This window comes from Triticum urartu, chromosome 4A (genome assembly GCF_056163025.1).
Source record: "Triticum urartu cultivar PI428250 chromosome 4A, HENAU_Tu73, whole genome shotgun sequence".
NCBI lineage: Eukaryota > Viridiplantae > Streptophyta > Magnoliopsida > Poales > Poaceae > Triticum > Triticum urartu.
In genome coordinates this window covers 475975125-476001578 of record NC_141876.1, presented here as the reverse complement: position 1 = coordinate 476001578, position 26454 = coordinate 475975125, and positions in this window count along the sequence as shown.

Sequence of the window (26454 nt, the reverse complement as noted above, 5' to 3'; positions counted from 1 at the left end):
GGAGTGGGTAGCTGTTCCCGAAATGTTGAAAGACCAATGATGCATCCTCCTTCAATTAGCATCGTGTGAATGCATGACGGAAGTAATGGGAGGACCGGGAAAAGAGAGGCAGCACGATGTGAATGCAATGCAGTTTGCACTCATATAAAGGCGCCCCTCCATTCCAATGCATCTACCACATCGTACGCACCTAAGCATTTGCCTAAGAACCTACACTAATAAGCGCAAAAGTGCCCACTCCAGACCCATGGTGGCGATGCGCACGAGCAGCCAGCGGTTGTGCTAGATGGTCCACGACACCGGCCTGCGGCATGGCACCGTGGATCATCTCCATACGGTGTTGGCGACCGGCGGGTGGATGGCCGCCGTCGATGCCAGATATGACTCTCAGTTGGACCAGATGATCATTCGCACCACCAACAGGTTCGCCGTCGTCAAGAAGCTCGCGGACAACATCGCCGTACTCCTCCAGCCCATGCGTCGGGGCTCCTCATTGCCTGCCACCCTAATCAGCCTCCATGGTCAAGAAGCTCACGGACGACAACGCCACGAAATGTCCACCTAGAGGTCGCGCTCGCTGCGAGGCGCCTCACCCTGCAAGAAACCGTCGACCTACACATCCATGTGTATGAGCGAATCGTGTACATAGGTATCTACAAGGCCAGTGAGGACGCTATGACGTTGGCCTTCTTCAGCCGGATGGAAGCCTTGGATGCCTATGTTGAGAAGCACCTTGACCTCGCCACATAAGCCACTGCTCCTTAGCCGCCGGTCGGTAACCCGGTCGGCGCACTGAGTTGAGGAGGAGGAGGAGGTCGGACGTTGATGGATGCATCTTTCTTCTCGCCTCCTGTAACCAGCACTGTGATCGCATCATCGTGGCCTTAATTCTTATTTTGCTATTGCATTCTCGTTCCAGTCAATACAGACATGTGTGATCCCTTTGCTCAATACAAACATGTCCTTTCCAGTCTTATTTTGATTAGCTTGAATGAAGGTCTATCCCGCCGTTTGGCGCCACAGTGCGATGTGCTCGCCGTTAAGCGCCGCAGCGCGCTCTGCTCGCATCCGTTGGCGCGCTCTTCTCACGTCCGTCAGCACGCTCGGGTTGTGGACAACTTTTCCTTGCGTGTTCAACTGCTATATGCGGAGCGCTCTGCTCCTGTCCCTTCGCGCGTGCTCTGCCAACGGTTGGGCGTGCACACGATCACGTTGGGGGGCCTGTATGCATGTGGTTGCGCTGCACGCATTGCCACGCGATGAAGTTACGTGCGGCACAATGGAGTTACACGCTGCAAATTAGAACTGCCATCAGGGCCGGATGATATTCCTGGCCGTCCGGCTTCCCCTTTAATTCCCGCGGCCATTATAACCTTAGTCTCTTCAACCATTCGATCGCACCCCACAACACAATAAGCACACCCACAACGACACATAGAGACGGGATGTCCAGCGGTGCTCCAATGGAGTTCGGCGAGCATAGAGTGGAGACCCACGCGAGGGAGACGGATCTCTCAGTGGTGTACACCATCGACCCGGCGGTGGTGGACGACTACATCAACAGCGTTGAGCAATTGCTTGCTGGAGACAAGTACAAGGTGGTCGGCATCGACCTCCAGTACACCGTCGGTCGTCCCGGCATAGATAAGAAGGTTAGCGTTGCCCAGTTGTGCGTGCGCCATCATGTCCTCATCTACCACTACTGCATGGCCATAGAGCCTTGCGACCATTTCAACAGGTTTGTCAACAGCACTGACTACAAGTTCGCCACGGTGGAAACCACCAACGATGTAAAAGCGCTCAGTGTTACGAGCTTGGCCTGCAAGAACCTTGTCGAAATTCATGACCACTACAGGGTCAGGGGCAGCACAAAGAAGGAATCCCTGGTCGAACTCGCCTCGGCCATCATCGACCCCTACTACAGAAAGATGAAGCAGGATGCCCAGAGAACAAGTCCCGTATCCTGGCACGGGGCCTAGATTCGGCAACTGGATGAACCTCACCTCAGGTTTGCGGCCAAGAGCGCGTACACATGCTACGAGATGCACAGGCGGATCATTGACATGAGGAAGTGCCTCGTTACCAAAATCGACGAGCCTGGATCGAGCCACAAGCAGAGCAAGCGTCACAAGAAGTAGATGACTATCAGATGATCATTTATGCTAGTTAATCTTGCATGTAATATATAGTTTACTTTATTGGTGTGTGGAAATGTCATGTGTGTAGTAGCCACCTATGTAATTATGCATGTAATAGTTTACTTTGGTGTGTGCAAATGCCATGGTTGTAGTAGCCACCTATATAAGTGGATGTTTAATTTGGTTATGCAAGCATGTCCTTATAAGTGTGTGTGTGTGTGTGTCTATATATACAGGACAACACTATTCTAATCCCAGGATTAGAATAGTTATTTGGATCATGGCGCGCCCTATATAGGCTGACCCAGTTGTTCCTAAACTCCCGAACCGGCAGAAAAAAATAAAAAAGAAATCATGACCGATCTTCCCTAGCCACACCCGATCCCCAACCTCCCCCAATCCCATTGCCACTGAGCCCCAGCCCTGCGCCTCTCTCCTCCGCCACCATCCCGCGCCCCACTTCCCGGCCGCCGCCGCCATCCACCTTCCTCGCCGCCAGCAACCGCGCGCCGCCTCGCACCCTGCCACAGCATGCCACCCCGCAACCCGCTAATGCACGCCGCCCCATAACCTGACCCCGCGCCGCTGGGATCCTGTCGTCACGCGCGCCACCATCCTACCTCCCCGTCGCCGGGACCTGTCCCCGCGCTGCCGCCACCAACCGAACTTCCCACTAGAGGGATCCTTTCGCCGGACCGCCACCTACCCACCTCCCTGTTGTCGGGATCCTACCACCATGCGACCTACCGGTGACCCATCTCCAGCCGTCGTCATTGCCCTGAACCCACACCGCCGGCGGCCACCAGTCGAGGTGCGGATTGGTTCATATGCTATAGCTAGAGGAGGGATCGAACTTCAGATGGAGGAGGCCACGACCTGCAGTTGGCCGCGCGCAACCGCCTTCCCGTGCCATGGATCGAGTAGCTTCCGTTCCGAGCGGGTCCCCAGATCGATCCATGCCGCTCCTCTCCTTCCCGCTGACGTCACGGGCAGAGCTCGGATGTGACCCTACTCTCAAAAGTTGTGGTTGAGGCCCACCTCCGCGGCACTCAGACCGTTCGCCACCGCCAACTCCGTTCGTTCAATGACGAGACGCCCAGACGTTCACTGCCATGACACCACCCTTGCCGCCCCCTTGCATGATCTCCTCCCCTGCCTCTTATCACTATTTCCCGCTGAATTTCCTGCACTGCATCATCTCGCTCTCACACACACTGACACACATTCTGTTGTTACTGCTTCTCTTCTTGTTTGTTGCTACTTCTGTCATGAGCCATCTTGCTCCTCTTTCTTTGCTTGACCAATTGCTATTATTGTTGATCCCCCCTCTCTCCACATGATGATTTTATTCTTCTCTATGTTCTATGCAGATTTTGTATAAGATGCCAAAGTTTTCATGCATAGCAACCAAGATAAAAAAATACAAGTATTACATTTTTGTTTCTTATTTGATTTTGATCTCCACCTGTTTGTTGATATATACAAAAAATAACTGATCATTTTTTATTTTGTATTATATGTTCTTTACCGGATATACTGCATACAGTATCATGTGTTCTTTACCGGATATCATATATATATATAAAGAGAAGTTCATCCTGGACAAACGCTTCAGTTCGATGTCGCCGCATAGTGCAACTTTCTTATGATCTTTTCATGTTCTGACAACACAAAAAGGACGTTGTTGTTTCTGTAGATTTGTGCGCATAAATGTTAAAAATATAATTAAGAGAAGGAGGATATATGCGTGTGTGTCTGTGTGTGTGGTGGTGAGGTTGAGGTTCAGAAAAACACGTGCGTGGTGGAGAAGTTAACTAACTTTTTAAATTGGGACACAAGTAATAGCTTCTTTTGTGCAAACATAAGACAAAAAATGTATGGAGATGCTACTGCACTTGGTCCACGTTGTGAGCGACGGACAAGATGTAGGCATGGAGCTGGCGACTGGATATGGGAAGGGAGCTGCTACTACACTTGGTCTGCTCGACAGATGCCGTTGTGCATGTACTTGGACGGCTGCAGATAGTGCAACCGAACGTCCGTGTGTGTTTTTGGCATCCCATTTTTACAGTTGATGCTAATGAACATTCGTCCATGTTCTTTTGTAGTGTTGCTATTTACTGGAAAAAATCACTGATTTTCAATTGGTCATTTCTTGTACTAGAACATTTGGTGCTTGTGCTAATGTCCGTGAGATAAAATCTATGAAACCATATGCGGAGTAGTACTAAATGATGATAACAAGATAAATTAAAATAAACGTTGTTCATTGGATTCTGATTTAAGTGGACTTATTCTCACAAGTGTTGTTTCAAGTAGATCAGTATCTAAAAAGTTCACGCAAAACGTGATCCTGGAATGATTGAAATCACGGGAAATTCGTGGAATAAAAATTGCACTCTTCCGAATTTGTTCTACATCTTTTGTTACTTGACAAAAAAAGTTGATGAAGTATATGTATTACTGTCGCTGAAAAATCTATTAAAAAAGAAACTCAGGGGTATTCGTCAAAAACTAGAAGTTCATGAAAGAAACTCGGGGCCCGGCCCCAAAGGAGGCAGGCCCCTCAGGGCCCGCGCCTGCCCAGGGGGAACCTCCTTCCATCGCATAGGAAAGCATGCCTGGCGCCCTCCTCAGGCAGGGCTCGGGGGCTCTCCCCTGGAGGGCCACCGACCTGGCTAAGGTCACGAGGGAGGCGCTTGGGCACCACATGGAGGCGTGTTTCGAAGCACGTTTCCCTCAAGAAGGAGTAAGTCAAGGAGGGCCAGACCCTCAGGAGTTCGTCAGCAAGGCCATTCAGGAGCTACAGGAGTCAAGAGTCATGAGAGGCGGTGGCCGCTTACCAGCTGTGGCTCCCCATCCAGGCGAGGATGGTGGGCTGCGTGTCTGCATCGACATACCAGGGCTCAATTGAGTCACCTCTCTAGAGCGCCTCTGGCCCTCGCGAGTGGGGCGCTGCGAAGGTCCACCCCACAGCTACGTTCGCATGCCTTACGGCTTGCCGAACGCGGCTGCCACGTACCAGCGCCTCATGAGGGGCATCATGGAGGCTCAAGAGGCCAGGTGTTCCGCTGCCCTGGCGGAGATGGAGATGGTCCGCGAGGAGCCACCAGCGCCTCCGGAGCCTCCCGAGGCCCCTGGGCCTGGGGGCTCGTGAGGATCGGCTTCCGCAGCCCACCGAGTCAGCTACACCAACACTCCTTCATCCTCAACATCATCAGGTGACATCTTTCAAGTTTCATTTCCAGCTGGGAGCGCCCCCCAGGGCTGCATTATTCCCAGGCCGCGTGGGTCCGTCCCTGCGGCATGCATCCCTTTTATTTCATGTTGTTAGCTTACCTTGTTGGGGGCGCCCCATGGGCTGCATCATCCCCAAGTCGCTTGGGCCTGACCCAGTAATGTCCACCTTCCCAACATCTATTTGAATGAATCCACTCCTTCGCGGCTAATGTGTTTGACCCAGTTGCCCGCTCAACTGACGCCAACTGGCGAAGCTGCTCCCAAACGGAACGACGCTTGCGCATGGGTCCGTCCCTGCAACACTGACAAACCTGAATGGCTGATCTCTGACCGCGGCAGCCCCGCATGGCGCCACCTCGTCAAGCCTTCAGTGCCTCATCGCCCCTCAGAAGCAACCAACGGCTGACTGTCAATTGTCATGGCAACCCCTCATTCTTTCTATGATGGGTCTACAGGATCTGCTAAAGGAGCTGCGTCAGGCGAGGCCCTTGCGGTGTCTCCTTCACTCTCAACCGCGCGAACCGCTTGCACGTTAAAGGGGGGGTGCCTGAGCATCGCGACTCAGGGCTCCTACTGGCTCTCCAACCCTCACCCTCTGGCCTTGTCCACGGCATCGCGACCTGGCATACCAGCGACGGCTAAGACTCGCTCGAGGGCCGGGACCCGAGGACGTAGAGCAGAAAGGGGAGCAAAGGCGAGAGGGGAGGGACACGCGAGGACCTCGCCGAGCAACCTCACGCCTGCCGATGCACGGACCCGGCGACACACCAGAGAGCGGCCCCTGATTCTTGAGATAAGTCACCACCCGGAAGCACCAACTACCGTGGCACCATCCTCGCACCTAATGCAATTCTGTGTTAGCGACGCCGCTCTTTCTCACCGAACGACGGCTGCTTGAGCGCCAAGGGGGACCTCCTGAGCATCGCGACTCAGGGACTCTTACCGGACCCTGGGTCGCTCACCTCCTGGCCTTGACCACGGCATCGCGACCTGGCATACCAGCGATGGCTGAAGCCGCCTTGGGACTGGGACCTGTCGGCACAGAGCACCAAGCCCTCGTGAGGTTCAAAAGGGAGAACTGAGCTAAGGCAGGATGAGCAACTCGCACAATTCTAGGACAAGGGTTATATTAACAAAACAGGATCACAGGCACCTTACAAGCCCCCACGGGACGCGTCTTTGATTCCTCGCAGGGAACATATCCTAAAAGGACGCTAACTACACGCGCCCCTACAAAAGACGCCATCATCAACAGTGGGCCGTCAAGCACCGGCGCCAACCCCATCCAGATCAGAGTCAGCGGCGGCCTGACGAGCCCGCCCTACTCCAGGAGCGGCGCCAGCTCGGGGGCTCGTAGCTGCCGTCGCTCGTCTCCGGAGTCGCGAAGAGCCGGAGTCGCTGGAAACTCCAAAGCCTCCTCCGCTTGAGGAGCCGCCAAGGGAGCGGTCGGCGGGCCCAGTCCTCGCCATAGCAGGGTCCCGACCACCTCGCCCAGGGCAACACTCCAGCCGGCGCCCGTTCGCATCGAAGACCTTGAAGAACATCACCGAAGCACCGTCGTACTCCAAGTGGATCGCGAGGGCGCCTCTTGTCCTGCAAACCCGGGCGATTTCGCTCCAGCCTCGAGTCATGAAGACCTCGCCCGGGGCAACGACCGTGACCTCTGCCTCGGTTGCGAGGGTGCTGCAGCTGGCGTGCTGCAGCCAAAGCTCCAGGAGTTCTCCCTGCCGGATGATGGAGGCGAAGAAGGGAGGAAGGCGAATCCAAGAATGAGGAGGCATGGTGGCGTGGATCACGAACTCTCGGGAGGAGCCCTTGATGTGGACCCCAGGGGGGACGACCTACACCTTCGTGACCCGTCGGCGCCGACGGCGGCGCCGCCCGTGGTGATCGGCATCGACTCCTTCAGGGCCCTCGATGTGGGCATACAAGGGAAGCGGGAACCCCGGCGGTGGCCGCTCGCACCAGGGCCTCGACACCACCTGATGGGCCCCCTCGTCCCGGCCGCGGAGGGCGAGCCGTTTCTTCGGCGGAAGCGGGTCTGGTTCCTCTCGGGGAGCCTTGCCCCTCTCTTCCGTCGAGAACCGGCGGATCGGAGCCATCGCAGCAAGACGGAGCAAGGACCGGGAAGAAGGAGAAGCAAGAAGGGATGGACTGGAAGGGCGCGCGCCGTTCCGTACTTATGGCCGGCGAAGGCCAACCGCCGACCTCCACGATCGCAGGTAATCATGACCCGCTTTGCATGCAGGGACTTGTCCAATCCGTGTAGTTGCCGAGGCGCCATGGGGAAGTGGAGACGCCCATGTCCAATCAACCGCCACACGGCGCCCAAGGCCGCAGGCTGTTAGGGCCTGCGGCGCTTCACTCTTGCCCTTTCGCCTCCCTGCACGGCCAAGTCCGGGCGCGCCTTGTGCCCGGGGGCTACTGTCGGCGTTCTGGGAACGGGGGTCCCCAGACTTGCCTGCCTGCGGCCTGCGGCGTGGCTCAAAAGGGGGCCCAGCATGGCCCATCTTCATCAACTCAGACCCAAGACCCTCGCGAGGGGCCAAGCCTCGTGGGGCGGACGACACGGAGCTTCCTCAGGCACGGCCTCATCAGGCTGGCTCGCGAGGAGGCGGAGATATCAAGGCGGGGTACCTCACGAGGTGCCCGTGACGCAAGCCATGATGACCAAGGGCGCCAGGCGGGCGCCAGCCCGCGCAGTGTCCTCCTTTCCTCTTTGGTGCAAAGGGAGCAAGGGCAGGCGAGAGCCTCAAGCAAAGGCACCCGTTTCGGTGCAACGAGACCAAGACCAGTCCAACGGCAGGGAGGAAGTCATTGTGGAGCCCAAGCCAGCGTCACCACCAGAGTCTTTGGCAGGCGAGGACCAACTTTAGTCAGGATAAGTGTACCAGATGTTCCCCTTCAAAATGGCCAATTGTTGGCACCCTTCCCGCTCAATATTTGGGGAAGAGGCCGAGGGCCTTTGCCTATAAATAGGACTAGCCACCCATAGGGTAGGAGGAGGGAGAATCGGCTAACCCAGAAACTAGCTAGGATCGCAATCGAGAAGAGAGAGAGAGAAGGGTGACTAAACTCCCCCTAGCAGTTCATCCCCCCAACCAAGAAAGACCCTCGCGAGGCTGTTCTTCCTCTTATTGCTCATCATCATCAGCCCAAGAGGCAATCCACCACACCACACACCGGAGTAGGGTATTACACCACAACGGTGGCCCGAACCAGTATAAACCCTGTGTCTCTTGTGCTGTTCTTTTCATAGCTTAGATCTTAGCGAGGCGGAGGGGTGCAGGTAGGTAGGAGGCGAAATCTCCACGCGCACCCAAGTGTTCGAACCTCAAGGGTCTGCCTGGGACCCGAAATCCGACAAAAAGCACGTGAAAAATAGAGTGAAGTTCAAGTAGACATGCCGAGAAGTTCGAGTTCTTCACGTGGTGCATTTTCGAAGAATCTGTTTCGCGATAAAGGCAGAACGAATGATCTCGCCGTTTTTGAAATTACTTAAAAACGGTTAGGAATCAGAGAAAACTGTCGGTATGAAAAAGTTTCGCATTTTCTGTAGCTTTTCAATGGTATATTATTTACTCCATTCGGGTAAAGTTTGTAGAAATTACGGCGAAAATACGTTTTCGGCCATTTTCGAAATTGACTTAAAACCGTAGGGAATTTGGAGAAACTAAACATAACAAAAAGTTTCACATTTCCTCAAGCATTCCAACGCCGTACTATTTGCTGCATTCGGACTTACGGTTAAAAACTTAGCTTGAAAATACAAACTCGGTGGAACTTGTACCGTTTTCTAAATTACTTTTAAACCATTCAAAATTAGAAAAAACTTTCAACATGAAAATGTGGCGCATTTTCATAAGCTATCCAATGCCATATCATTCGCCTCAATTGGATTAGCCTTTTAGAAATGGCATCAAAAATACCAACTCGGGTGTTCGGTTTGCGGAATTTTATGTTTTTTCCAAATTACGCTTTAACCATAGGGAATTAGAGAAAACTTTCAACATGTGGAAGGAGCGATTTTGCAGCAGCTTCCCAACGCTATATTATTTGCCTCATACCAATAAACGGTTTAGAAATGCGATTGAAATTAGGATTCACGTTTTTGTGTAAAGAAAAAACGGTTTTCAAAACCGCTCTTAAACCTCTTACCCTTTGCCAAAAATTTAACTTGGGTCATAATACTCATGTCCATAGATTTCCAAGGATATATAGCAAGCCCCATTTGGGGGAGGTTGGCAGATGTTCAACCTAGCACACGGGGAAGTTCAGGTCAAACAACTCAGGCAGAATATTAGCAGAATAGTTATTCTGACAACACTTCCGCACTGCACACGCAACGTGAGATCACAGCTCTTTCTATAGCAAGAGCACTGCAATACAAACTAGTGAACTTCGTGTTGGAAAAAATTACATGCGATGTTTTTCCGGTACTGTTTTTGCTCTAATTTTTAACCGTTTATCGGAACGAGGCATATAATATACCGTTGGAAAGCTATGTGAAAGATCCTGGATGTCGCCTAGAGGGGGGGTGAATAGGCGTTTTAAAATAATTACGGTTTAGGCTTGAACAAATGCGGAATAAACCTAGCGGTTAATTTGTCAAGCACAAAACCTACAACAACTAGGCTCACCTATGTGCACCAACAACTTATGCTAAGCAAGATAGACTACTAGGTGATAGCAAGATATATGATAAGAAACAATATGGCTATCACAAAGTAAAGTGCATAAGTAAAGAGGTCGGGTAAGAGATAACCGAGGCACGCGGAGACGATGATGTATCCCGAAGTTCACTCCCTTGCGGATGCTAATCTCCGTTTGGAGCGGTGTGGAGGCACAATACTCCCCAAGAAGGCACTAGGGCCACCGTAATCTCCTCACGCCCTCGCACAATGCAAGATGCCGTGATTCCACTAAGGGACCCTTGAGGGCGGTCACCGAACCCGTACAAATGGCAACCCTTGGGGGCGGTCACCGAACCCGTACACTTTGGCAACCCTTGGGGGCGGTCACAGGTACCCGTCAAATTGCTCGGGGCGATCTCCACAACCTAATTGGAGACCCCGACGCTTGCCCGGAGCTTTACACCACAATGATTGAGCTCCGAACAACACCAACCGTCTAGGGCGCCAAGGCACCCAAGAGAAACAAGCTCTAGGGTGCCCAAACACCCAAGAGTAATAAGCTTCTCAAACTTCACTTCCACGTATCACCGGGGAGAACTCAAACCGATGGACCAAATGCAATGGCAAGGGCACACGGAGTGCCCAAGTCCTTCTCTCTCAAATCCCACCGAAGCAACTAATGCTAGGGAGGAAAATGATAGGAAGAACAAGAAGGAGAACACCAAGAACTCCAAGATCTAGATCCAAGGGGTTCCCCTCACATAGAGGAGAAAGTGATTGGTGGAAATGTGGATCTAGATCTCCTCTCTCTTTTCCCTGAAAAACTAGCAAGAATCCATGGAGGGATTGAGAGTTAGCAAGCTCAAAGAAGGTCAACAATGGGGGCAAAAACGAGCTCAAGAGATAAGGTTCATTGGGGAAGAAGACCCCCTTTTATAGGTGGGGAAAAATCCAACCGTTATGCTCACAGCCCGCACAGAGCGGTACTACCGCTCCAAGGAGCGGTACTACCGCTAGGGCGGAAGTACCCCTTTGAAAAACAACAGCGAGGAGGCAAAAGGCTAGAAGAACCGCCGGAGCGGTACTACCGCTCGTCCTCACGGTACTACCGCTCGACCTCAGGGTACTACCGCAAATGGTAGCGGTACTACTGCTTGCGAGCGGTACTAAAAAAATACATCCGGGCCTACCACCACAAGACTTGGGACGAGTTTTTGGTCCGGAGCGGTACTACCGCTGTAGGAGCCGCGGTAGTACTGCTTTGGAGCGGTAGTAAAAAATTACATCCGCTCCAATTCGCGGTAGTACCGCTGCAGCCTTTTCAGAACACCAAAACTGCCACAACTTTTGCAAACGGACTCCGAATTCGATGAAACCAAGTTTGTTGGAAAGCTAGCGACAAGGGCTAACACAATCTTCAAAGAAATATCAATAAGAAGCAAATGAGAAAAAGTCCCATAAGAAAATGGTGAGAACCCTTCCTCGGAAAAGACCGGTAAAACCTCCAACACCGAAAACATCATAGAAGATGCATGCGAACTCCGTTTTCGATGAACTCAAGCTTGTCATCAAGATGACTATAAGATCTAAGACTCACAAAGAGAACCAAACAAGAACCAAGAAAGATGATGCAAGGATGCAATGGTTTGAGCTCTCTACTAACGATACGATCAAGCTACCAACTTGAGAGCCCCCCTTGATAGTACGACAAACGATCCTATAACCCGGTCTCCAAACTACCACCATGAGACCGGAAAATAGAAAACGTATCAAGGGCAAACCTTTTCCTTGCACATGGTCCACTTGAGCTAGATGATGACGATCTTGACTCCCTCAAGTTGGACCACCTTTCTTGATTGCGTTGGCTCGATGAAGACTAGATGATTGCTCCCCATAGTCCACTATGGGTGAGCCACTCTTCGGCACATCTTCACAAGTCCATTGTCACCACAATGGACGGCAAGCTTCAAGCACTTGATCTCTTCGCGATGATCCACTTGAACTTGCACATGGCAATCTTGATGACGATCACCACTTGATGTCATCCTCTCCATGGGTTGAGTGATATCTTCCCCTTGACACAAGCCCATGAACACGTACCTAACCCCACGTAGAACTCTCACATAGACCATGGGTTAGTACACAAAGCACAATGGACAATGCTTACCAAACCATGGGATCACTTGATCCCTCTCGGTACATCTTCTACGCTTTGTGAGTTGATCAACTTGATTCACTCTTGACTTAGTCTTGATCAACCTTGAATCTTTCCAACTCTCTTCATTTGGATGATGTCTTGAAGGTAAACATGAATGATCACACAATCTTCTTCTTCAAGACATGCTTGCAATAAGCTCAACTCTCACATGACCAAGCTTTGGATAATTCCTTAATAGCACCTTGGTCAACCCATAAACTCCTTGAAACCAACACATGGACTCCAAGAAAAGCCTATGGACAAAACCTTCAAATATAACTCAAGGCAATCATTAGTCCATAGAGATTATCATCAATTACCAAAACCAAACATGGGGGCACCGCATGTTCTTTCAATCTCCCCCATTTTGGTAATTGATGACAATCACTTTCAAGAGAGTTTATACAAGGAATTATGCATCACCATGCAATGCAACAACCAATGATGCATGAGTATGATATGCAAATGCTTAGGAACAAAACCAAAGCAAAAGAGGAAAACTCTGAAGACTTCTCCACGAAACTCTCTGAAACTTCTCCCCCATTGGCATCGATTGCCAAAATGGGCGAAAAGCTTAGAAGACCAATATAAAAGGTGTTCCTCCAAAAAAATTGTGTATTTCTCAACAATAGAGTGGAATGCCATACACATATCCAAAGGAAATACTTGGAGGAAGACCAACTATATTGAGTCACAAATATTGCTAAAGGAAGATATGCCACAAAGACATAACAGAGAGAAACACAAGCAATCAAGCAATCAAAAGATACCAATTGAAGCAAGCAATCAATGGATATCAATTGAACCAACTAGACCAAAGATCCTATGATCCACAAGAAAAAAGGATATTGTGATATGAGCATAGGAGTGTTCTAAAGAAACTAGAGAGGCTCCCCATGATTTGTGGACACATAAGAATATTTGTATTTGGATACAAAGTGCACAAAATAGGATCATAGCTCCCCCAAAATCAATAGAAACTTACAACAAGTGCAAGTGAGCATATAGGAAACCAAGCCTAGTACTTGCAACAAACACATGGTTGAGCAACAAGTAAAAGAGGCAACTTAAGAATGGGCTCAACCAAAATTATGTGTGTGAGTCAAGGTAATGCACTTGAGAAGACTAATGTACGATTGAGCATTAAGCATTAATAAAGTCTTGAAAGAATGAGGCACACGGTGCAAGGCCTATCATTCCCACACACAACTAGCAAATGGGTTCACAAGCTTACTAATAAGCATATAAAGAACCTATGCTTGTGACAACCCGTGGTGAAGATAGAGGATGAAAGCCTCATCAAGACGAGGGATACCAATTAAGATGGCAAAAGCCTCGTAAAGATAAGCTTGAGGAAAATAATCTTCACCACACAAGAGTGCATCAAGATGCAACGATATAAGACACGCACTCAAGGCAAAAGCTTTCACGGAGCCACCAAAGAAATAACATAAGAAAGATAAGGTGGACGTGAAAGAAAGGATATCAAGTAGATATGCAACTTCTCTCAAGTGTATAAGATTCTAGGTAGACGAAATCATGATGATATATATCTACAAAGAAGGATGTACACCGAAATAGTTACAACACGAGGAACAAGATATCCAAAGGGAGATCATACATATACCAATAAGATATTGGCTTGGAAGCATAGCACATGGCTAGATATAGTCTTATTGTATATAAATGAAGTCCACACACGAACAACAAAGACATCACAACTAGCAACAAGAGATCATTATTGGGATGCTTTGAGAAGGGAAACAAGTATCACAAGAATGAATGAATACCATGCCATGACACAACCTACACAAGGTTGATGCAAGAAATGTGTGCATGAAGAATATGAAGATACTTGTTACCGAGATAATATTGGAAGGATGTAGTAGATACCAATTGAAGGTACAAAGTAGTTCATTGATCATCCTAGCTTGACTCCAATAAGCACATGGTGACAACACCTTCCTTGTGAGTGAGCTGAGCATCCAATGCATCTCCACTTGTTCCTAGAACAACAACACAAACAAAATGGTACCCAAACTCATTGGGACCAAAGAGTTAGAGAACCAACAACGCATAGGACAAACTCCACATAAATATGTGCATATAGATATGAAAATGAATTTCATGCACATCTCATCCAATTTAAGACTTGGTGGAGTTCCCCCTATATATTGGGTCAAAGAAAGAAAACATGCCAAAGAAACTACAAGAAGTAAATATGCATGCTCAAGACTTTCAAGAACCGAGACAAAAGACAAAGAAATACCAAGAGAAGAAAAGATACCAAATGAATAAATCATCACTTGGAGGACATCCATAAAAGATACATCAAGGAATGAGATATCCATTGATACACTCAAAAAGAAAGATGTCAAACTCCCAAAAGAGAGAATGGTTCCAAACAAACCAAGCCCTCTACAAAGTTTCATGATGGCACAAAGCACCAAAAAGAAACGGCTTGCCTTCCACAAACACACACTTGATAAGGATCACAAGAAGAGTGTTTTATAGAGAATAGGATAGCTCCCCCAAGACTAGTGCATTATAGAGAATTTGCATTTGAATACAAAATGCACAAGGTCGGATCACCACTTTCACTATATCTAGAAAACACTGGACAAGGTCAAGAACTTAACAAGATCCACAAGTGGTATGGAATACAATGGGAGTTGACACAATCCTAGGCAAGAGATAAAGAAAATAAAAAGCAAAGGCCAATGTAAAGATGATCAATAATTTCTACCACACATAAGTGAGTACCAATTGTTAAAAGACAAGAAGTATTTGGAAATAATTCCCGGTGGTAGATAACAAGGATATCCGACATCATCTTCACACCAAACAAAAGGCAAATTGCAACTTGTAGAGCTAACATGCCACCTAGGAACAAGATAATTTACAATATCAATTCTAGGTGACAATATCTCAAATGTACACATTTTCTAGGCTAGTAATATACACATAGCATATTACTCCCCCATAATGTGATACCAATTAAAGATAAACAAGAGGCAAAATAACGATCCAACACGAGATAATTAATGGACAATATAGAATTTGAATTTCTCATGAGAAGACATACCACATAGCGACTAGATAATCTTGAAATATCAATACTAGATGGTATTACTCATGTACACACATATATAGGATTGTGAGGTGCACAAAGCACATCACTCCCCCATAATGGGATATTCCATTAATCTCTCACAAGAGCCAACTAAGAAAAGAACAAGATGCAAAAGGCTCAATGCATGACACACACGTACATGATGTGCAAACCAACACACACATACTTGATTGCACATGATAATCAAGTTGGAAGCACAACATATACAAACACATGCAAGGAACAAAACCAAACATGCAAAGGGGTAAGTAACTATCAATGTAGACACTTTAAGCACAAGTTACCGCAAGGAGGCACATTGGATATAAGATAGAAACTTGATAACCCAATTGACTTGGCTTGAGACAATAAGAATGATGAAGTCCCCTTAATACTTCATAATGTATCCAAGTCTCCAATGACCTCCATCAACACCTATTGATCAAGTATGAGCTAGTTGGTCCCCAAACAAGTTGGGTACTAAGAGGTTAGTCATAATAGGCTTGGCTACCCAAATGGTTCTTTTCTTGACACCACTTTGAGTACCAACAAATTTGGCAAACACATTGCCAACCTTATCCTTCCCAAGAGAATAGATATCATCAATTAGAATAGGGTTGGATAAGGTACCATTCGTGCATGAAGAAGCGGCATGACCTTTTTCGCGACATAGGTAGCAACGTCTACTCTTCACTTTCTTCTCACTTGATTTCTCAACTTGAGAAGCATTAGCTCGAGTCTTCTTGGGAAGAGGCCTTTCTTCAACTTGAGGTTGAGCATGAGAATGCACTTGTAGCCGCTTCCCTTGTTGCTTGTCACTAATGGCATTCTTCTTCAATGGGCAAGATCTAACATGGTGCCCTTCAATTTTGCACTTGAAGCACATAATCTTGGCCAAATTCTTGACGTATTCTTGGCCCTTCTTCTTGTTCATCTTGGACTTCTTATTCTTCTTGGAGTTGAATCCAAGTCCACCTTTGTCATTGTGGGATTTTTGCACACTCGAGATATTGTTGAGTGTGGATTTCCCTTCATGACACTTTTCCAAGTCTTTCTTCAAAGAAGTGACTTGGGCCTTGAGCTCTTTGATTTCCTCTACATGGTTAGTCTCAACACAAGTACTAGAGGAAGTATAAGCTTCATCATTGGAGCAACAAGGCAAGGAAAGCAATTCATCACAAGATGTACCAATGTTATGCATAGATGAATTACGAGGACTAGCACCAGGCAATATAGCATTTTGACTAAAAGTAGTGTTAATGTCCACATGAGGCTCACTAGATGTTACCTTAGAAATCATGGACTCATGAGCGATCTTTAGCTCATTATGGGATACTAGAAGATCATCATGAGAGCTTGAGAGCTTTTCATGGTTTTCTTGCAATTTCCCATAATTGCTAGATAGCAATTCATGTAGACCCTGAAGCTCAACATTCTCCTTTAAAATGGATGCTTCACAAGTAATAGAGTTAGTATCCCAAGCATCATCATTAACAACAATAGGAGAGGACACCTTGGCAAGCTCTTTTAAGTAAGAAGCTTCAAGTTGAGCATGAGACTCGGTGAGTTTGATGAGCTCACCCTTGATGACCCTTGAGCCATTTTCGAGGTGCTCAAAATCCTCAAGGAGTCTAACATGAGCAACTTCAAGCTTAGCATTTTTAGTTTTGAAATCATTGGCCACCTCGAGTGCTCTATCATAAGATTCCTTTATTCTAGATAATTCTAGAGCAAAGGTCTCCTCAAGGGATTCGGATGTGGTTTGTTCATGTTCAAGAGCTTGAGATAGCTCCACGATCTCATTTGCGTAATCACGCTCATGAGCTTCCATTTTCTCAATGGTGACCTCATGCTCCTCTAGATGAGATTCCAACTCCTCAATGTATTTCTCGCCTTCAATGGCAATAGACATGATTTCCATGAAGTTGGAACGAGCAAGTTTATTTTTGTGAAGAGCTTTAAAAATCATTTCCCCCTTAGTTTTTAAGGAGGCAACATTATAATTCTCTTCATCATAATCAACATCATCATCATTCTTGCCATCATCAATATCATCACAAGATATATTGGGATTCAAAGTGGGAGATACCTTTGAAGCCTTAGCCATAAAGCAAAAAGCAATCGATGATGATGTAGGATCCCTCGAAGCACCGTTCAAGACCACATCTTGTTCCATGGAGTGTTGGGTTTCCTCTACATTGTTAGCACCACAACTCGAGGAAATACAAGCATTTTTATCATGGCAACAAGATATAGCAAACATATCATCATGAGATTTAGTCAAGCAATTTCTACATGATATGCAAGGACTATCAACACAAGCATGTGAAACATTTGGAGTGCTTGAAGTGTTAAATCCCAAAGAAGGAGCATTGCAATAAGATAGTGATGAAGGATCATCCATAATAAGCATACTATCATCATTGCAATGACCAACACTACTCACCATATCATTACCTTGTGGCAAACCACATGTAGGTGAAGTAGAAGAAGTTGAGAAGAATATACGGCTGGATGTGGAGGGAGAACAATCATCCCCACAAAACTTGGACACGCCATATTTATCTTGAAGCTTTGTCCACAACTCATGAGCATCCCGGAACGGCATGAGTTGAAATATGACTACATTGCTCAAAGCATCGAAAAGCACATTAGAAGCTTGAGCATTGAGATAAGAGTTTTTATCATCCTCTAAAGATAATCTTTGGGGATCCTTTGGAGGAGAAAAACCCATATCTACAATTCGCTCTAAATTTGGGTCCATGACCCTAAAGAGATTAAGCATGCGAATTACCCAAACATCAAAATTTTTGCCATCAAAACTAAGAGTTTGAGAGAATCCTAATCCCCTAGTCGACATCTTTACTCTCTAGGCGGTTAAGCCTAACAAAGAGAGACGAGGCTCTGATACCAATTGAAAGATCGTGGATGTCGCCTAGAGGGGGGGTGAATAGGCGTTTTAAAATAATTACGGTTTAGGCTTGAACAAATGCGGAATAAACCTAGCGGTTAATTTGTCAAGCACAAAACCTACAACAACTAGGCTCACCTATGTGCACCAACAACTTATGCTAAGCAAGATAGACTACTAGGTGATAGCAAGATATATGATAAGAAACAATATGGCTATCACAAAGTAAAGTGCATAAGTAAAGAGCTCGGGTAAGAGATAACCGAGGCACGCGGAGACGGTGATGTATCTCGAAGTTCACACCCTAGCGGATGCTAATCTCCATTTGGAGCGGTGTGGAGGCACAATGCTCCCCAAGAAGCCACTAGGGCCACCGTAATCTCCTCACGCCCTCACACAATGCAAGATGCTGTGATTCCACTAAGGGACCCTTGAGGGCAGTCACCGAACCCGTACAAATGGCAACCCTTAGGGGCGGTCACCGAACCCGTACACTTTGGCAACCCTTGGGGGCGGTCACCGGTACCCGTCAAATTGCTCAGGGCGATCTCCACAACCTAATTGGAGACCCCGACGCTTGCCCGGAGCTTTACACCACAATGATTGAGCTCCGAACAACACCAACCGTCTAGGGCGCCAAGGCACCCAAGAGGAACAAGCTCTAGGGTGCCCAAACACCCAAGAGTAATAAGCTTCTCAAACTTCACTTCCACGTATCACCGTGGAGAACTCAAACCGATGGACCAAATGCAATGGCAAGGGCACACGGAGTGCCCAAGTCCTTCTCTCTCAAATCCCACCGGAGCAACTAATGCTAGGGAGGAAAATGATAGGAAGAGCAAGAAGGAGAACACCAAGAACTCCAAGATCTAGATCCAAGGGGTTCCCCTCACATAGAGGAGAAAGTGATTGGTGGAAATGTGGATCTAGATCTCCTCTCTCTTTTCCCTGAAAAACTAGCAAGAATCCATGGAGGGATTGAGAGTTAGCAAGCTCAAAGAAGGTCAACAATGGGGGCAAAAACGAGCTCAAGAGATAAGGTTCATTGGGGAAGAAGACCCCCTTTTATAGGTGGGGAAAAATCCAACCGTTATGCTCACAGCCCGCACAGAGCGGTACTACCGCTCCAAGGAGCGGTACTACCGCTAGGGCGGAAGTACCCCTTTGAAAAACAACAGCGAGGAGGCAAAAGGCTAGAAGAACCGTCGGAGCGGTACTACCGCTCGTCCTCACGGTACTACCGCTCGACCTCAGGGTACTACCGCAAATGGTAGCGGTACTACTGCTTGCGAGCGGTACTAAAAAAATACATCCGGGCCTACCACCACAAGACTTGGGACGAGTTTTTGGTCCGGAGCGGTACTACCGCTGTAGGAGCCGCGGTAGTACTGCTTTGGAGCGGTAGTAAAAAATTACATCCGCTCCAATTCGCGGTAGTACCGCTGCAGCCTTTTCAGAACACCAAAACTGCCACAACTTTTGCAAACGGACTCCGAATTCGATGAAACCAAGTTTGTTGGAAAGCTAGCGACAAGGGCTAACACAATCTTCAAAGAAATATCAATAAGAAGCAAATGAGAAAAAGTCCCATAAGAAAATGGTGAGAACCCTTCCTCGGAAAAGACCGGTAAAACCTCCAACACCGAAAACATCATAGAAGATGCATGCGAACTCCGTTTTCGATGAACTCAAGCTTGTCATCAAGATGACTATAAGATCTAAGACTCACAAAGAGAACCAAACAAGAACCAAGAAAGATGATGCAAGGATGCAATGGTTTGAGCTCTCTACTAACGATACGATCAAGCTACCAACTTGAGAGCCCCCCTTGATAGTACGACAAACGATCCTATAACCCGGTCTCCAAACTACCACCATGAGACCGGAAAATAGAAAACGTATCAAGGGCAAACCTTTGCCTTGCACATGGTCCACTTGAGCTAGATGATGACGATCTTGACTCCCTCAAGTTGGACCACCTTTCTTGATTGCGTTCGCTCGATGAAGACTAGATGATTGCTCCCCCATAGTCCACTATGGGTGAGCCACTCTTCGGCACATCTTCACAAGTCCATTGTCACCACAATGGACGGCAAGCTTTAAGCACTTGATCTCTTCGCGATGATCCACTTGAACTTGCACACGGCAATCTTGATGATGATCACCACTTGATGTCATCCTCTCCAAGGGTTGAGTGATATCTTCCCCTTGACACAAGCCCATGAACACTTACCTAACCCCACGTAGAACTCTCACATAGACCATGGGTTAGTACATAAAGCACAATGGACAATGCTTACCAAACCATGGGATCACTTGATCCCTCTCGGGACATCTTCTATGCTTTGTGACTTGATCAACTTGATTCACTATTGACTTAGTCTTGATCAACCTTGAATCTTTCCAACTCTCTTCATTTGGATGATGTCTTGAAGGTAAACATGAATGATCACACAATCTTCTTCTTCAAGACATGCTTGCAATAAGCTCAACTCTCACATGACCAAGCTTTGCATAATTCCTTAATAGCACCTTGGTCAACCCATAAACTCCTTGAAACCAACACATGGACTCCAAGAAAAGCCTATGGACAAAACCTTCAAATATAACTCAAGGCAATCATTAGTCCATAGAGATTATCATCAATTACCAAAACCAAACATGGGGGCACCGCATGTTCTTTCACTATGGATTAGACGCAACTTTGGCATGTTGAACACTTTTCAAACTTCCTCGCGGTTTACGAGCAGTTTCCAAAACGGTGCGGCGGATGACAAGTGGCAGCAAGCGTATTTTCATGATTTTTTTCTAAACCGCTCATCGGAATAAAGCAAATGATACGCCGTTGGAAAGATATCATCGAGGCGCATCTTTTTCATATGTATTATTTTCTCTAATTCGTTACAGTTTAAGAGCAGTTTCAAATTTACTAAATCGCAGAATTACTTTTTTTGAAATTTTTGTATTTTTATGTACTGTTTTCGCTCTAGTTTTTGAAGCGTTTGTCGAAATGAGGCGTGTAATATGTCGTTGGAAAGCTGTGGACAAGGAGCAACTTTCATATTTAGAAATTATTTTCAGATTCCTTCAGGTTTTAAGTTAATTTTGCAAATGGTGCGGCGGACGTTGAGTGACAGCAGTCGTTTTTCTTGAAATTTTTACAAACCGCTGGTCGGAATGATTCAAATTATACGCCGTTGGAAAGATATCGACGAGGCGCAACTTTTTCATGTAGAACACTCTCTCTAATTCTTTACGATTAATGAGGAATTTTGAATTTACCGAAATGCGGACACTTTGTTTTTCGCGACACCCAAATCGACGTGGGTACTTCATCCGACTGAAAACCGCACTGCATCGGATGAAAAACTGCACTGCATCGAACGAGTAAGAGAACTGCATAGTTTCCTTTATTCAAACGTAATTTTTTTAAGGACGAGAAAGTAGAGTGCACTTCGCATCGGGTGTGAATGAACCGCAGCACTATCAAGAAGTGAACCGCATTACTTTTTTTTTGCTTTTGTAACAATTTTTTTGCACTTACAGGATGAACAACATCATACGACCGACCGCACTGCTTCAGAATGAAAACCGCACTCTTTCGGGCAGGCAAGCGAGCTGCGTAATTTCTTTTGTCGGACGTAATTTTCCTTATATGAGTTTTTGTTGTATTTTTTTCAACTTTCTTTTATGAACGAAAGTGGATCGCAAATACAAGGGCAAGTGAGCTGCGATATATATCAAAGTGTACCGCGTTACCATCTTGTTGTTTCACTATTTTTTTGCATTTTCATGTTGGGGGTAAGTGAACAACATCACTCTCAAAAGTGAACCACATCTGAGGACCAAACACACTACAAAATGAACCACACACAATTTTTGTTTTCTTTTTAATTTTTCCGCACTTCGAGGACGAGGCAACTGAACCGCTAGGACAAGGCGAGTGAACCACACTGTTTTTTGCTTGTTTTTGTTTTTTTATCGACCACCGTGGTTTTTGCTAAATATTAATAAAAATTGAACTCTTCTGTATATTTTTTACAAAGTGAACTCCACTGTACTATGCACATGTACTACAAATCTACAGAGACATCTTTTTATGAACGACAGAGGCATCTGTTTCTTCGTCACAGAAATAGCCCCTGAACTACAAAAGAAAGTTTATGAATCGCACACGCTGGCAAAGCTGCACTGAACTGAATAAGTTTCCATCAAAAAAATGAAACAGAATCTCATCCTCGCTGTCGCTTGCATTTTTCCCCTGTTCGTGGGCGGGGAGCAAATTGGATCCGCCCAGGGGGTCAACGGATGGTTGCCGTGGATGGATGTCGACGCGGCTGTTGCAAGCGCGCAATATGCCGAGGAGGAAGCCGGCCGAGAACCCCGCAGAGGCTACCCCGAGAGCTCTCGGTGGCGCACAGGTTGCTGAATCCGGCTGGAGGTCGCGAGAAAACCAAAACGACAAAAGTGAGTTGCGTTCAAAAGAAAGCCAAACCACGTGAATGAAAATGCGAAATGCGACATACAAGGCGGTGTAGCCTCTCCTTGTCTGGGCCATCGTCGTTTGCGGGGGGGGGGGGGGGGGTGTGCACCCCCGGCTCCGAACTGCAACATATGCGGCCACCGGGCTACACACAAAGGAGAGGAGCGCTCGAGCTCAAACTGGACGCATCACCAAACAACACTGTTGCCTCCGTTGACTTGGGCTGCTCGGATCGGTCCGTGGGATCCACGGATCTGGGCAGTTGGTTAGTTTTTGTCGCCATAAACGGCAATAGGAGGCAGATTCGGGCTGGGGTGGGGAGAACATAGGATCCAAGTGCGCCAGGCGGTGGCCGGGGGGCTCGAGCGGAGGTGCGCGCGGGGGGTTTCACGGGGATGGAAGAGCCGGAGCAGAGCAGCTCGGCGGATCCAACGCAGGCTCCCGTGGAATAAGCCTAGGTTGCTGCTTTGGTCGTCTGGCGCGGCAGCGGGGCAAGTCGGCGTTCGGTGGCTGGGAGGTGCTGCCCAAGTGACGCGGTCGGAGGTGAGTGGGGCGCTGCCGGAGAAGGTGAGGAGGGTGGGGCGCGCCACGCCAGAGAATGCGAGGAGGGAGGTGGGGCGTTACGTGGGGAGGTGGCGGACTGTGAGGGGAGTGGGAAGTTGATGGAGGTCGCGTGGCGGCGGTGTAGGCAGAAGGTGTCCCGGCTAGGGCGGCGACATAGGTAGAGGGCGGCCGGGGCGTCGTGGCAGAAGGTGGATGGAGGGAAGGGTGGCGTGGAGGCGACTTGGGGTGGGGATCCGGCTGTGGCATCGGTAGAAGGTGGACTAGGCTGGGCCGTGCGACGGCACTGTAGAAGGTGGATGGTAGGTGGTGGTTTGGATCGGGGGAGGGGGCAAGTGGGTTTCGTGCAGGAGGTGGTGTCGGTATGGGGATGAGCCAAGGGAGGTGGGCTTTTGCTGCAGTTTACTTCGCGGCTGCGGGGCAGTACTCGGGTGTTAGCAGAATAAGCACAGGTCTTGTTAGAATAAGGTCTTAAAGGGTGTTGTTAGAATAGACCCACCCTATATAAATATATATATATAGTGACACTATTCTGATCCTGGGATCAGAATATTTATTTGGATCACATACACCCCTATATAGTGAGCGAGCAGGTGGTCCCGAACTCCTGAAACACCGAACCGGCCCACAAATAAAAAAAGGAAACTGAACTTCCCAACCTACCTCCTCACCCTCGATTACCCCCGCCGCCACAAACCTCATTGCGCGCCACCCCGTCGCTGGCCCACCTGCACCCCATCCACGGATCCGGATCCGGCGTAGTACCGCCCCCACCCCCGATTCCGGTCAGTGCGCCGCCCGCCCCACTCCATCTTGCGGCCACCGGATCCAACTGCCTCCTCCTGCCACCGGATCGAGCATCGCCGCCAGTTTCCTCCCGGGGCACTGCCGCTGACTTTCTACCACGACACTGCTGCCGCGGGTGAGCCACAGCCGCCCACCTCAACATGAGCCCCTCGCCCCCGCCACATCAACCACCACCACCTGCCTTCCTTTAATGCGATGCACTGCCAACCACCATCCACTTCCCCATCGACACCGTGCACCGACGTCCACCATCCGACGCCACGCATCGGCGCCCTGATGACCGCCGTCTGGCCCTGCCCCCAAGCTCACCTCCATCCCCGTGTGTCCCTGCCGCCGGAGGCCACCGCGCGCCTCTGCCGGGCACTGCAAGCTCCGCCACCTCCCTGCTAGCTCTGACGAGGCTCACCTGCCAAAATGCCTCCTTCTCCTCCTCCCAATGGGGATCTGCCGCCGCAGCGTCTAGTCCGTTCACCACGACCACCCCATGCCGTTCAACATCTTGGTGCTAGGCCATCCGTTGTCCCAATGGACACCCAGTCATTTTGGAGCACTTAGGCCCCGCACCCTCTCCTCTAAACCGCAAAAAGAGACTGAGAAAATAAGCTGGTTGCTACTGCTCATCTTCTCCTACATCTTGAGATTCAAAAAGAAGTCCAGCTTTTTAGCTTCGATGCGCCTCCTTGCTGCTATGCTAATTCATATTTTCTGGATGAAAACACAATGATGCTCTCTATGTGATTGTTGTAATGCTTGTGAGGACTAAGAGAGTTCTAATGTTTCATATGTTCGTGTTGAAGCAAAACAAGGAAATAAAAATATAAGTAAAGTTGTTTGATTTGTTTTTAATTATAAAAACTATCAACCCGTCAGTCCACCTGTCCTTTTATCAAGCAGTAAATAAAAAAATGAAAATGGAAAACGAATAAAGAATACATCAACATAGCTATCTTGCTCCTACGGTTGTGTTATATGCTTGTATGTGCAAAATTACATCGACAAACTTTTATCGACTTGTGTTTGTAGTGTGGAAAAAATTTCTGTGTGGGAACCATGTGCATACATAGACCTACATTTTTGTGTGTGTTCTGAATCCAACTCAGCAAAAACAACTGTGGATGGGTGTGAATATAATTGCTTCATTATTCCATGACTACCATATTTTGAAAGATCACATGCAAAAAATGATGGGGGAAAGATTCACAATCCAACCACTTATATATGCGTGCATGTTTCCATTTGTGCCAAATTGTATACTGATCTTTTATTTGGAAAAAAATATGCATGTGAACATGATAAAAATGTCTATACAAAGAAGTTCATCTATTACTAACCCAGAAGGTTCATGTACTAACTTTAGCGCAAAGTTAGTACAAAGTTGAGTCACTTATGTTGAGACGGAGGGAGTATAATATAAGAAAGAAAAAAAGATGTGGGATTCACCAGAAAAAAGGATGAACTCATCAAAAAGAATTTTGGAAATTCAAAAGTCGAATACTAATTAAAAACCCGAGTTTACAAAAATAAGAAGAAGCTATTTCAAAGAGGAAAATCCAGAAGTTCAACTTAAAAAAGGAGCAGTACTATGTGAGTAAACGAAGAAGAAAGTACTATGGAGCAGTACTATCAAGAAAAATTCTTCACCTGTGAAAGTTCAAAATTGATAAAATGGAGAGGTCAAAGATAACGAGAAAACAAAAATGTTCAAACAATTACCATAGATTGTGATGAATTTTTCCAATTTATAAGAAAACGTAGAGGTTCAAATTAAAATAGAGGAGTGTTTTGATGTTTATTATAAAAAACTAGAAATTTTTTTCTGTTACTAAGAAATAAAACCAAGAAGTCCAAATTACAAATGTGGAGTAGTTCCCTGATTATAGAAAACTCAAATTGTCCTCATTATTATACAATGGAAACAAAGAAGTTCAGAATAAAATAACATAATAGTTTGATGTATAAAAATTGGAAAATCCAAATCTACTAACAAGAAGATCATAAGAAGTCCAAACTAAAATAGCAGAGCATTTTGAAGTGGATATTTCACCGTTCCTAAAAAAAGAAGTTCGAATTTTAAAATAGAGAAGTTCAAAAATCATAAAATGTACTTTCATCATTTCTAAAATTTAAAAACCTCTAGGAGTTCAAATTTAAATAACAGACGGTCCAATATTTACTACAAAACTAGGATATTTCCGTTACTAAAAGAAATAAACCGAGAAGTCCAATTTACAAAAATAGAGAAGTTCGATATATATATATATATTGATTTTCCTCATTCCTAAAGAATAAACCAAGAAGTTCAATTTCAAAAAATGGAGGAGTTCAATATTTATCACAAGAACTCGAATTTTTTCCATCACTGACGAATAAA